This window comes from Salvelinus alpinus, chromosome 3, assembly GCF_045679555.1.
Source record: "Salvelinus alpinus chromosome 3, SLU_Salpinus.1, whole genome shotgun sequence".
NCBI lineage: Eukaryota > Metazoa > Chordata > Actinopteri > Salmoniformes > Salmonidae > Salvelinus > Salvelinus alpinus.
Genome location: NC_092088.1, coordinates 35,577,620 through 35,590,816, shown reverse-complemented (window position 1 = coordinate 35,590,816; position 13,197 = coordinate 35,577,620). Strand labels below are relative to the sequence as shown.

Genomic DNA, 13,197 nt, shown 5'->3' with positions numbered 1-13,197 from the left:
TTTGCATCTACTCCATAAGATAATCAGCTATGTGCATTGTATTATAGAAATAGGCATAGACTAAAGGTAAAAAATGTGAGAGAGTGAAATTAAACGTATATATTTAATAACAGTCCAATTAATCAATGCAAATATAAAAGACAAACACTCAACTTCTATTTACTTTAATACACATTTAATACAAATTTATCACAATACTTTTGGTCCCCTAAAATGGGGGGGGGGGCGCTATGTACAAAACGTGCTGTAATTTCTAAACGATTCACCAGATATGGATGAAAATACCCTGAAATTAAAGCTGACAGTCTACACTTTAACCTCAGTCATTGTATTATTTCAAATACAATAGATCAATAGATCCAAAACAACAACAAATGTGTCACTGTTGCAATACTTATGTAGCTCACTTTATATGAAGAATATCTAAATGCATATTCTCATGAAACTGATTGAGATCAAATGGTTGGCATGCTGATGCTCCATGAATGTTTCAATGGTGAATTTGGCCAACCATTTATGATTGACAGGGATACATGTGAAGGGAGAGTGAGAAATACATTTGTGCATAGAGTAGGTTAAACTGGAGAAACCCGGTCCTCGGCCTTGATCCAGTCAATGTCCCATTTCTTGCCACTAAGACAAGAAAGAAAACACAAAAAGGAATGTCATGTTGTTAAGCAGAAATAGAAAACAAATCATTCAATACATAAATCGTGAGCAAGGGTTGCACCTATTCCTTTCAAAGGGTTATGATTTTTGGTTAAACCTAATCTCACGTTGGTCAAGCGCCTTCTTCTCCTCAAATATAATATTTAAACTACATAAAGTACCTTGCAAAGGTATTCATACTCCTTGGATTTCTTCACATTTTGTGTTGCAACGTTGGATTGAAATTGATTTAATTTAGATTTTTTTGTGAACAAGCAACTGAAAATGGTGTACTCTAATGTCAAAATGGAAGAAAATGTTGATTTCTTTTTATAAAGGCATGCCTAAATTAGTTCACGAGTTACAATTGGCTTAACAAATCACATAATATGTTATATGGACTCAATAGGGGTTGACATTTTTATACCCATAGCTCATACCGGTACATAGAATATCTGTAAGGTCCCTCAGTCAGGTATTGAATTTCAAGCACAGATTCAACTACAAAGACCAGGGAGGTTTTCGAAAGCCTCATAAAGAAGGGCAGTGATTGGTAGATGGGTAAAAATAACAAATCAGACATTGCATATCTCTTTTAGCATGATCAAGTTAATAATTATGGTGTGGATTATGTATTAAACCACCCAGACACATCAAAGATACAGTCAACTTCTGAACTGAGCTGCAGGACATGAATGTAACTGCTCAGGGGCGTTACCATGAGGCCATTGGTGATTTTACAGTTACAGGCTGTCATGGTAGAAAAACTGAGGATGGATCATCATTGTAGTAACGCCACAATAATGACTTAAATTACAGTGAAAAGAAGAATACAAATATACAAAATTAAAAAAAAATCTCATGCATCTTTTATGCAACAAGGCACTGAAGTTATACTGAAAAAAAATGCAAAGGTAATATACTTTCTGGCCTAAATGCAAAGCCTGCTTTCCACAAGACACTAGGAGAGGAATTCACCTTTCAGCAGGACATTTACCTACAACACAATGACAAATCTACACTGGAGTTGCTTACCAAGAAGACAGTGAATGTTCCTGAGTTGCCAAGTTCAAGCTTAAATCCGATTGGAAATCTATTGCAAGACTTTTAAATTGTTGTCTAGACATGATCCCCAACATAATGACAGAGCTTGAAGAATTATAAAAAGAATGGGCTAATTTTGCACAATCCTGGTGTGTTAAGCTCTAAAAGACTTACCCAAGAAGACTCACAGCTGTAATTACTGTCAAAGGCGTTTTCTAGGGGTATGACTACTTTTGCAATTTGTTAACCTGTAACTTCCAATACCAAGGTACAGCCAAAACCATTGTATTTGGAGAGTGAAGCTAAAATGTGAAATTTGGATCCATACTCCAGAATTGAGTATTTTAAATAAAAGGTTTCATGTACTATAACTTTAATACACTTTAAGTGAATTTGTCCAAATACTTATGGCTTCTTCAATTTGGGGGGTACTATATACAGTGGGGAGAACAAGTATTTGATACACTGCCGATTTTGCAGGTTTTCCTACTTACAAAGCATGTAGAGGTCTGTAATTTTTATCATAGGTACACTTCAACTGTGAGAGACGGAATCTAAACAAACAAAAATCCAGAAAATCACATTGTATGATTTTTAAGTAATTAATTTGCATTTTATTGCATGACATAAGTATTTGATCACCTACCAACCAGTAAGAATTCCGGCTCTCACAGACCTGTTAGTTTTTCTTTAAGAAGCCCTCCTGTTCTCCACTCATTACCTGTATTAACTGCACTTGTTTGAACTCATTACCTGTATAAAAGACACCTGTCCACACACTCAATCAAACAGACTCCAACCTCTCCACAATGGCCAAGACCAGAGAGCTGTGTAAGGACATCAGGGTTAAAATTGTAGACCTGCACAAGGCTATGATGGGCTACAGAACAATAGGCAAGCAGCTTGGTGAGAAGGCAACAACTGTTGGCGCAATTATTAGAAAATGGAAGAAGTTAAAGATGACAGTCAATCACCCTCGGTCTGGGGCTCCACGCAAGATCTCACCTCGTGGGGCATCAATGATCATGAGGAAGGTGAGGGATCAGCCCAGAACTACACGGCAGGACCTGGTCAATGACCTGAAGAGAGCTGGGACCACAGTCTCAAAGAAAACCATTAGTAACACACTACGCCGTCATGGATTAAAATCCTGCAGCGCACGCAAGGTCCCCCTGCTCAAGCCAGCGCATGTCCAGGCCCGTCTGAAGTTTGCCAATGACCATCTGGATGATCCAGAGGGGGAATGGGAGAAGGTCATGTGGTCTGATGAGACAAAAATAGAGCTTTTTGGTCTAAACTCCACTCGCCGTGTTTGGAGGAAGAAGGATGAGTACAACCCCAAGAACACCATCCCAACCGTGAAGCATGGAGGTGGAAACATCATTCTTTGGGGATGCTTTTCTGCAAAGGGGACAGGACGACTGCACCGTATTGAGGGGAGGATGGATGGGGCCATGTATCGCGAGATCTTGGCCAACAACCTCCTTCCCTCAGTAAGAGCATTGAAGATGGGTCGTGGCTGGGTCTTCCAGCATGGCAACGACCCGAAACACACAGCCAGGGAAACTAAGGAGTGGCTCCGTAAGAAGCATCTCAAGGTCCTGGAGTGGCCTAGCCAGTCTCCAGACCTGAACCCAATAGAAAATCTTTGGAGGGAGCTGAAAGTCCATATTGCCCAGCGACAGCCCCGAAACTTGAAGGATCTGGAGAAGGTGTGTATGGAGGAGTGGGCCAAAATCCCTGCTGCAGTGTGTGCAAACCCGGTCAAGAACTACAGGACACCTATGATCTCTGTAATTGCAAACAAAGGTTTCTGTACCAAATATTAAGTTCTGCTTTTCTGATGTATCAAATACTTATGTCATGCAATAAAATGCAAATTAATTACTTAAAAATCATACAATGTGATTTTCTGGATTTTTGTTTTAGATTCCGTCTCTCACAGTTGAAGTGTACCTATGATAAAAATTACAGACCTCTACATGCTTTGTAAGTAGGAAAACCTGCAAAATCAGCAGTGTATCAAATACTTGTTCTCCCCACTGTACATAAAGTGATTTAATTTCTAAATTGTAAAAAGGTGACCTGTACTATCGCCTCATATGAAACATTTGATCTCAAATCCAAAATGCTGGAGTTGAGTAAAATTGTACATTTTTAGCTTCACTGTCAAAATACATACAGTGTTGAGTATACAGTATATCCTCAATTCATTCTAGGAGATTAGTTGAATTAACATACCATCCAGAGCATGGCTTCCACCTCACTTTCTGCTCCTTACCCTTTATTATGCAACAAATACAAATATATGTTTTTAAAGCTGCACTATGCTGAAATCGCTCCACAATGTCATGGTAGCTAATATCAGCTGTTTGCAGCTGTTGTACAAAACCAAAGTAAGAGACTAAATAGCAAAACTTAAGAACGGGAAGCATATAAATAACGCACACAGTAGAACAGATCTACCGCTTCTTAGACTTGCTTTCAAGTAGAATGATGATCTGTAACTAACAATTCTATATGAATTTGGTCGGGCCACCCAAAAAGTTACATATTGCCACTTTAACTACAAGGTCTATGCACTGCAAGTTAACTACAATTGGTGTTGCACTAGGATTAGCCTCCTTTGAAGTTCTATTGGCAAGAATCTTGAGAATAGGGAAAATCGTTTGCCCCGGATGCACTGGACACTCTGAAACAATAAATGCATGTATTTATTTAATCACCACCCAGCAGAACATTAATAAAGTTAGCGGGATAGTCATTTGCATTATTCATTTTACATCTATGCCTAGCCTTAGACTACACTTTTAGAAATGGTTATTTGGCTGTCACCATAGGAGAACACTTTTTGGTTCCGGGTAGAACCCTTTTGGTTCCATGTAGAACCCTTAAGACAAAGGGTTCTACATGGAACCCAATAGAGTTCTACCTGGAACCAAAAAGGGTTCTAACCTAGAACCAAAAAGGGTTCTCCTTTAGGGACAGCTGAAGAACCCTTTTGGAACCCTTCTTTCTAAGAGTGTACAGTATGCCTGCCTCCTGAAAAGTAGGGGACCATCAATTACTGGAATTGTTTTATACATTTATTAAAAACATAATTGAAGTTATTGACATAATTAACATTTATGAATAAACAATATAAGTTAGATACTGATTTACCTTTTTGCATGTAGTCATATTTCCTCTTCCTTGGTCGGGGTTGGATGGGGTTGACTGTGACATGCTCAGCGGGTTGGAGGGTTCTTTGAGGGTGATAGGACTTTCTCCCCGTCTTCTTTGGTTTGGTTTGGGTGTAGCTGGTCTCCTGGGCGGTGGGGGATATCGGGGGTTCAACCTGGTTGAGAATGGGGGTGCAGCTGGTCTCCTGGGCGGTGGGGGATATCGGGGTTTCAACCTGGGTGATGTTGAGGGTGTAGCTGGTCTCCTGAGGGGCAACTGTAACAGACAGTTCTTGGGCAGCAACAGGAGGAGGGTTAGAGGGTTGTAGTGTGGGGGTATGGGTGTTGATTGCCACTGTGAAATAGAACATATTAAGGAAATGGGACAGACAAGTGGACAACAGTTTCCAATTAGCAGAGGTGAGCATGTATATTTAAGCAATAAGGCCCGAGGAGGTGTGGCTGTTCTTATGCATGGCGGAGTGCCTGGACACAGCCCTTAGCCGTGGTATATTGGCCACATACCACAAACCCCCCGAGGTGCCTTATTGCTATTATAAACTGGTTACCAACGTAATTAGAGCAGTAAAAATAATTTGGGTCATACGGTCTGATATACCAAGGCTTTCAGACAATCAGCATTCAGGGCTGGAACCACCCAGTTTATAAATAAACTTCTACACAGGATATGTGAAAGAATGTGTTGAAATGTTGCTTGCCTGAACTAACTCCTCTACTTTAATAATAACAATAATTAAACATGAAACATACATAGCTTTACTATTGTAGAAACAAACAATCAATAATCTAACTAAACAGCAGACTAAACAAAAGGAAGAAAAACAGTAAACAAAATACTTTGGCGCAACATACGTCCTTTATCCTGATCTTGTCCACATTCTGATTGTGCCCACATTTTTTGAAATGCGTCTACACATGGTCTTATCCGTCCACTGTGTCCGCATTGTGAACAGATTTACTGGTCCCGCCTTGTATGCTAATTCTTTGACAGTTATTCTTTCAAGACACATACGTATATATTCCATAAGTCAATGGTGCCACCTGTCAATGACTTTAGAAGGCAGGATGATTTAAATGGTTTCACTGTCAACTCCAGACGTGGTCAGGAAGATCTGATCACAGTGCTTCTTTTAATCGTCTACACCTGTGTGAAAATGTGGGCACAATCAGACTGTGGACAAGATCAGGAAATATAATGCATGTTAGAACCAGGTATAACGGGGCTAAATAGAGGTAAGAAGGGCTCAAGGAAAGGGTGTGATATGTGAGTGAGATAGCAGGTGAGTGAGAGAGCATATGTTGCGTATTCTGTGTGAAACAGAAGGGGTGTGTGTGTTAATGCTGGAGGGGGAGGTAAGGGTAGGCCATGGTGAAGAGGTGGGTTTTAGGCGGGACTGAAAGATGATGGACTCAGAGTCACGGATGGCTGGGGGGAGTTCCAGAGCCTAGGAGCAACCCTGTCACTGAAACTCTGGAGCTTGGACTTGGGGATGACAAAGTGGCCAACTGTGGTTGAGCAGAGAGAGCATGAAGGCTGGTAGGAGAGAAGAAGGTCAGAGAGGTAAGGGGTAGCAAGGTGGGGGAGAGCTTTTTAGGTCAGGAGGATCTTGTAATTAATGCGGTGGGAGACAGGGAGCCAGCGGAGTTCACAGAGGATGGGGGTGATATGCTGCCAGGATGATTTAGTGGGTTAGAAGATGGGCTGCCAGGATGATTTAGTGGGTTAGAAGATGGGCTGCCAGGATGATTTAGTGGGTTAGAAGATGTGCTGCCAGGATGATTTAGTGGGTTAGAAGATGGGCTGCCAGGATGATTTAGTGGGTTAGAAGACGGGCTGCTGAGTTTTGAACCATTTGGAGCTTATCGAGGGAGTCTGTGTTAGTGCCGGGGAGTAGTGAGTTGCAATAGTCTATTCAGGAGAAGAAGAAAGCATGGATGAGAGTTTCGGTCGGCAGAACAGGAGAGGGAGGGGCTGACTTTGGCGAATTCGCCTAAGTGGAATAATTTGTTTTTTACTGTCTGACGGATGTGGTGGTTGAGGGATACCTTTCACAATTGCCGCATACAACCTTCGGATTGCTGCCATTGAGGTCTGATTCATCATACCACTGTGAGGACACAGTGCAGTTGACGACAAAATGTTACCCTTCTTCCTCTTGCTGAGGAGTAGCAGGGGGTACACTCCTACCTTGTGGAACCTATGTACCTGGAATCATTAATGACTAAATAACTTCCAGAAACACAACAAATATCAGTCAAATAATGACATTTAGATTTAGTCTTAAATGACACAATGAGACAACAACAAATAAAAATATCCCTAACCTAGAAATGCAGAAATATTTTAGAGGAACACATAATAAAGCTTACCAGCTTGTTTGCTGCATTAACCAAGGTTGCATATCTTCCATGTTTCATTGTCTTATTTGCCCATTCATCAGTAGCCTTCATTTTTTGGGCCTCTAACTTGACCTTTAGCTGGATTATTGCACCACAGATCTTGCACTTATTTGATGCTACTCCTATTGATGTGTTACAACTAGGACACAGCTTACAGGTGGAGCCATGAGCCCTTCTGCATGAAAGGTGGATACGAAAGTGTCAGAAAGAATAGCCCTATACACATGACTTTGACTGATGGAATGCACCAGGGAGGTCCACTCTGGCACGGGGCTTGAATTGACAAGGAGAACTAGAGATTATGAGATAAAAACTATACTAACAATAGCAATTAATAAAGACAGTATGGCCAACTAAGGAGCTGCCGTTGAGTTCGTATGAAACATCAAGCCCTGACCCTTCTCAAACCCATTAAAGAAGTGCTGTGTGTGTGTTTGAAGGTGACATGGGTTTCAATGACTCAATCATATGGGTCAGATCTGATAATGGACCTCGTCTGGTACTAAAACTAAGCCTGAGGCTTTAACATGTCACACAGTAACGTAATGTGTCATACTAACTGTTGACTACTATTGTAACCTAGATGTAGGCTACCTGCCATAGCCTCAGGTGCATAGTGCAATGAGTGTCATTAGTTGACAGATGAAACAATACCTGGGCCAGTGGGATTTGGTTACTTATTTTAAGATACACATTTTGAATAATCTTCTCCAGTTGGTTTGCATTTTTAAACTACAACCTGGTTTGTTTTTGAAAACACAAGAAATGGGAAGAAAGCTGAATTAAAAGAGAAAACCTAACCAGGTGAGGGGAGTTCCTTAGTCATTTGTGACCTTCATTTATCAATCAAGTGTGGAGCACAAACCTGCAGACACTCGGACCTCCCATGGTTGGAGTTTGACACGTGGATTAAAGTAATTAACCACTCAAACTAGTTTAATCAGGTGTGTAGATGTTGCCCAGAACAAAACCCTGCGCCCACCATGAAACTCAATAGACTGTAGCCTAGCTCGCTAGCTAGCTGAAACTGTTGAATAGGCCTATAGCTAAGATTTTGATTGAAAACCTTGACAGATCAGTGAAAATGCATGGTGGTTTGAGAAATGTCGTAAAAAGCAATAAATCAATCTCCATAACAGTACATACTAGCGATTACAACCACATTGTTTAATTGCATACTTCACTTACCGGGAAAGAGAGTGGGAGCATGGGAAGAACGAGTACGTTCCAAGTTGCCTTTGTTGAAGTCATGATGCGCATTTGTGTTGTAGGTCAAATGACACAGATTCTGCACAGAATAAGAATATACATTCAAACTGCCTGGAAAAGCGTTTCTTAGATTCATTTAATTTGATATTCTTATAAACTGAACAACGCACAACGCAACCTCCTTACAGCAGATTGTGTTGAAGAGCTGGAACGCGCTCTGCATTACATTGGGTTGAAGTTGCCTATGTACAGTACTGATCTTGAGCAACATCACCCGCAAGGGTTTTGATCGGCCAACATATGTTTTCTGATTGCAATGAGCTCAACACACCAAAATATTATGTGAAATCAAGCATAGAAAACAGTATTTGCCATTGATAATGTATTTAAATGTTCCCTGGCAAAGAACCCAAAGAGTGCCATTACTTGGAGTAATCTCTGAACGGTTTCAAAATGTCTACCTGTTGAATATCATCTTGTCTGTAGCAAATAAATGTATCGGAAGAGTGGAGTGGAAGAATAAATACATTTCTTTCAATGGATAAATCATCCGTAAAATAAATCTGAAAACAGATGTAGGCTAAACATTGGATGTAGGCTAAACATTTGAACCGCTCCAATATTATTGTGTAGACATGGCTTATTAGTCTTAAATCAACCAAACATTTATTAAGGAAATAAATGCAAAAAATTAAATATAACATTATTACTTTAGTTTCTTAATTCTATAGTTATATTGTTTATTGTATAGCCTGTATCTCAGACGACCAGAACCTTAATAATAATCCCCATACTTACGTCACAAACAATAATTATACGAGTTGACTGCACGGACACATAGTAAGATACTGACACTCACTCCGCGGTGGTCGTGAATGGGTATGAGGGCTGGACACGCCGCGACCCAGACCCTACTGTTGTCTATTACAGATACTAATGCCTCGTTCAGGTGCTATCGGAGTTCCGACTGGGAAGTTTCACTTGAATGACCCTCCAAATAGCAATTACAAGTGGGAAATCTTAGTGGTTTAAGAATTGTTCGGACTTCAAAGCACTTGAAAATGTAAGAAATTGTATTAGATATTGGTAACTTGTTTTAACAACTTCTCAACATTAGCTATAGTGGACACAACATGCACACAACCCCTCTTTCTCTTGGACATATGCTGGTCTCATTAGACATGACAACCATCGACACACACAACTCCCCTCCCCCATGACAAATCATAGACACACACAACTCAAGGTTGGAGCACAAGACAAAGGACTGTGGGAAGAGCCAATGGAATGTCGACATCAGGCCCGGACAGGACAACCCACGACCCAGATCAACCAATCGGAAGGCCAGACTTCAAGATCAACCTACTTTGCTAGTTGCCTATATAATCTGTATGTACTGTTTAGAGCGTTCTCTTCTCCGACGATTCCATAAGAATCAGACAGAAAGGGGCCGTGCTGCACGCTTTGCCTGATATCTTTACACTTGAATAAAACGGCCTTATTATAAAATTATCCACCTCGTCCTATGTCTCCACTTGTTCTCCTGTCTCCAGTAAACGTTTTATCAACAGAACTTGGTAAGCAGAGGATGGTAATTAGACACCTTTGATTTCGGTCCATAGAAAATTGATCAGACAGGAGACGCGTGGGAGAAAGATTCCAGAAGGAGAGGTGACCTTTTTTGAAGGAGAATCGCGATTCAACTCACCCAGGAAACTGATCAAAAGAGCTCGAAACTAAAAGGTAAGCAGATGCCTGTTTAATCAAAATCTGTATATTGTATTATAGCCAATATCTAAATTCAATGATCAGAAGTACTGAGGTGAGTGTGAATTGTTGCTAAATTTATGTGGAATTGTTTAGAATCTAAGGCATTGTGTAAAGATATCTGAGTAATCATAGGTTAACCTTTCACGAGTATCAATCCCGGATCCGGGAGCACCCCCCACCCCCCACACACTGATTAGCATAGCTAGCATAGCTTCACAAGTAGATAGTAGCATCTAAATATCATTAAATCACAAGTCCAAGACACCAGATGAAAGATACAGATCTTGTGAATAAAGCCACCATTTCAGATTTTTAAAATGTTTTACAGGGAAGACAAAATATGTAAATCTATTAGCTAAACACGTTAGCAAAATACACCACTATTCTAACTCCATCAGTTTCTTACTCCTTCAGGTGCTATCACCAATTCGGCTCAACTAAGATATTGATAGCCAATAACCTATAAAAAAAAACATCAGATGACAGTCTGATAACATATTCATGGTATAGGATAGTTTTTGTTAGAAAAAAGTGCATATTTCAGGTAGAAATCACAGTTTACAATTGCACCGACCATCACAAATCGACTAGAATTACTAGATAGAGCAACGTGTATGACCAATTTACTCATCATAAAACATTTCATAAAAATAGACAAAGCATAGCAATGGAAAGACCCAGTTCTTGTGATTTCAGACCATATTTCAGATTTTCTAAGCGTTTTTCAGCGAAAACACAATAAATCGATAAGTTAGCATACTACATGTGCAAACGTTACCAGAGCATCGATTCCAGCCAAAGAGCGCTATAACGTAATCACCGCCAAAAGATATTAATTTTTTCACTAACCTTCTCAGAATTCTTCCGATGACACTCCTGTAACATCATTTTACAACATACATATACAGTTTGTTCGAAAAGGTGCATATTTAGCCATACAAAACCGTGGTTACACAATAAAAATACTAGGAAATCAAGCCTCAATATGTCTGACGTCATCTATCAGAGTGATCTAGTTTAATTGAAAGCTAATCATATACTTGACTAAAAAATACAGGGTTGACAGGAATCGAAAGACAAATTAGTTCTTAATGCAACCGCTGATTTACATTTTTAAAATTATCCTTACTTTTCAATACAGGGTTCGCCAAGTGAAGCTATACCAAACAAAATGGCGAAATATGCGTTTAAAATATTTCGACAGAACAACAATTTATCATATTAAATATTGCTTACTTTGAGCTGTTCTTCCATCATATTCTTGGGCAATGTATCCTTTCTATGTTATAAACGTCTTTTGGTCGATAGATGTCCTCTGTCCTTCGAAATATCCACTAACGATCGAACGGGACACCAAAACGTGTCCAAAGTTTCAGAGTGCACAACAAAGAAATTCCTCAAAATCGCACTAAACGGATATAAATTGCTATAAAACGGTTTAAATTAACTACCTTATGATGTTTCTAAGTCCTATATCGAATTAAATTACAGACGGATACATTTCAAGTTGATAACCGAGCCTGTGAAAATGGCGTCCGGAGGTCCCTTCCTGCGTAAGGGCGAGCGTCGAAAGGGGGGCTACTCTCACTCCTTGGTCTTTTATAACCTCTGAGAGCTACCTAGAAGGCCCATTCCACTTCTCATTGGTTACTGACATCCAGGGGAAGGCGGGTGCAGTTCGTGTCGTTCCATAGGATAGACAGAGACCTTAAAAACTGATCTGAAACCAGAGCTTCGCTCTCAGACCTTTCACTGTCTGTCATGGATTTCGCTGTAGAAAGAGTTCTGGGTCACCCACAGACATAATTTCAACGTTGTATGAAACTAGAAAGTTTTTTCTATCCAATAGAATTAATAATATGCATATTGTACGAGCAAGAATTGAGTACTAGGCAGTTTAATTTGGAGACGACAAAATGCTAATTCGGAACAGCACCCCCTGTAGTCGCAAGAAGTTAAAGACTTGTTCACATAGACTTGGGCACTAGTCGATATGTTGATCGACTAGGTGTACAGTGAGGAATAAGCTTATAAGGATTCAAATAGACGGGCCATAGGGGAAAGTTGACGACCTAGGGGGTTACCGTGAGGAATCCACAGAATTAAATAAAAATACGATTCATACAGGCGGGCCATAGCTGTAAGTTGACCAGCTAGGGGTTACCGTGACGAATCCATAATTAATAGATGAGATCCATATAGTCGTGCAATAGTTGAATTGGCAATCAGCTAAGTGTTACGTGAGGACTCATAAAAAAATAAAAATAAAAATACGATTCACACAGGCGGGCAATAGATTGATCAGCTAGGTGTTACCGTGACGAATCTAATGTGATATTGTATGTTTAAGTTGTGTTAGCGAAATTAATGATTGTATGTTTAAGTTGTGTTAGCGAAATTAATGGTAGAAGGTATTAAAACCTGAAAATCTAATGTGGTATTGTATGTTCCAAATTAATGTGAGTGATTGAACGTTCCACGAGACCGATTGCTACTAATTAGCCATATGCTAAGTTGAGGCTGTGTTGAAGTGACCGCCGAGTCTACTGTGAAGCAGTTATTTTCTGTTGAGAAGTTGACTTGAATTTTCTCTCCCGTGCTGTTGGGATTGATTTAAGAATTAGAATTCAGTTGATAATTATTCTAGAAGCGCTAGGATACACCATATATTGTCCCAAAAGGACACGTTTGAAATACTTTGGGAAAGTATTTAATTAATTAAGTTAGTTTTTGAGTTTTCAGTTTTTTAATTAGTTTTTGAGAAAAATGAGTCCTAGAATTAATTAAATATTTATTCTAGAAACGCTTGAATATACTAATATAATGTCCCGAAAGGACATTTCTGAAATGTTTTGGCAAAGTATTTAAATAATCGAAAAAGTGAAAACGAATAATAACTGTTTGAAAATAGTTCCTAAAATTATTATTATATTTAAAATAGAAG

The 13,197-nt window shown here is 39.6% G+C and overlaps 1 long non-coding RNA gene across 1 annotated transcript; it reads right to left on the bottom strand.

Moving 5' to 3' along the window:
• Positions 1–4,312: 4,312 nt before the first annotated feature.
• LOC139569725 (uncharacterized) lies at positions 4,313–7,165 on the bottom strand. The gene is made up of 3 exons (XR_011673940.1): positions 6,921–7,165; positions 4,855–5,208; positions 4,313–4,384 (listed from the first exon to the last, which is right to left on the bottom strand). It is a non-coding gene; the product is annotated as an uncharacterized lncRNA (long non-coding RNA).
• Between the last annotated feature and the right edge of the window lie 6,032 nt (positions 7,166–13,197).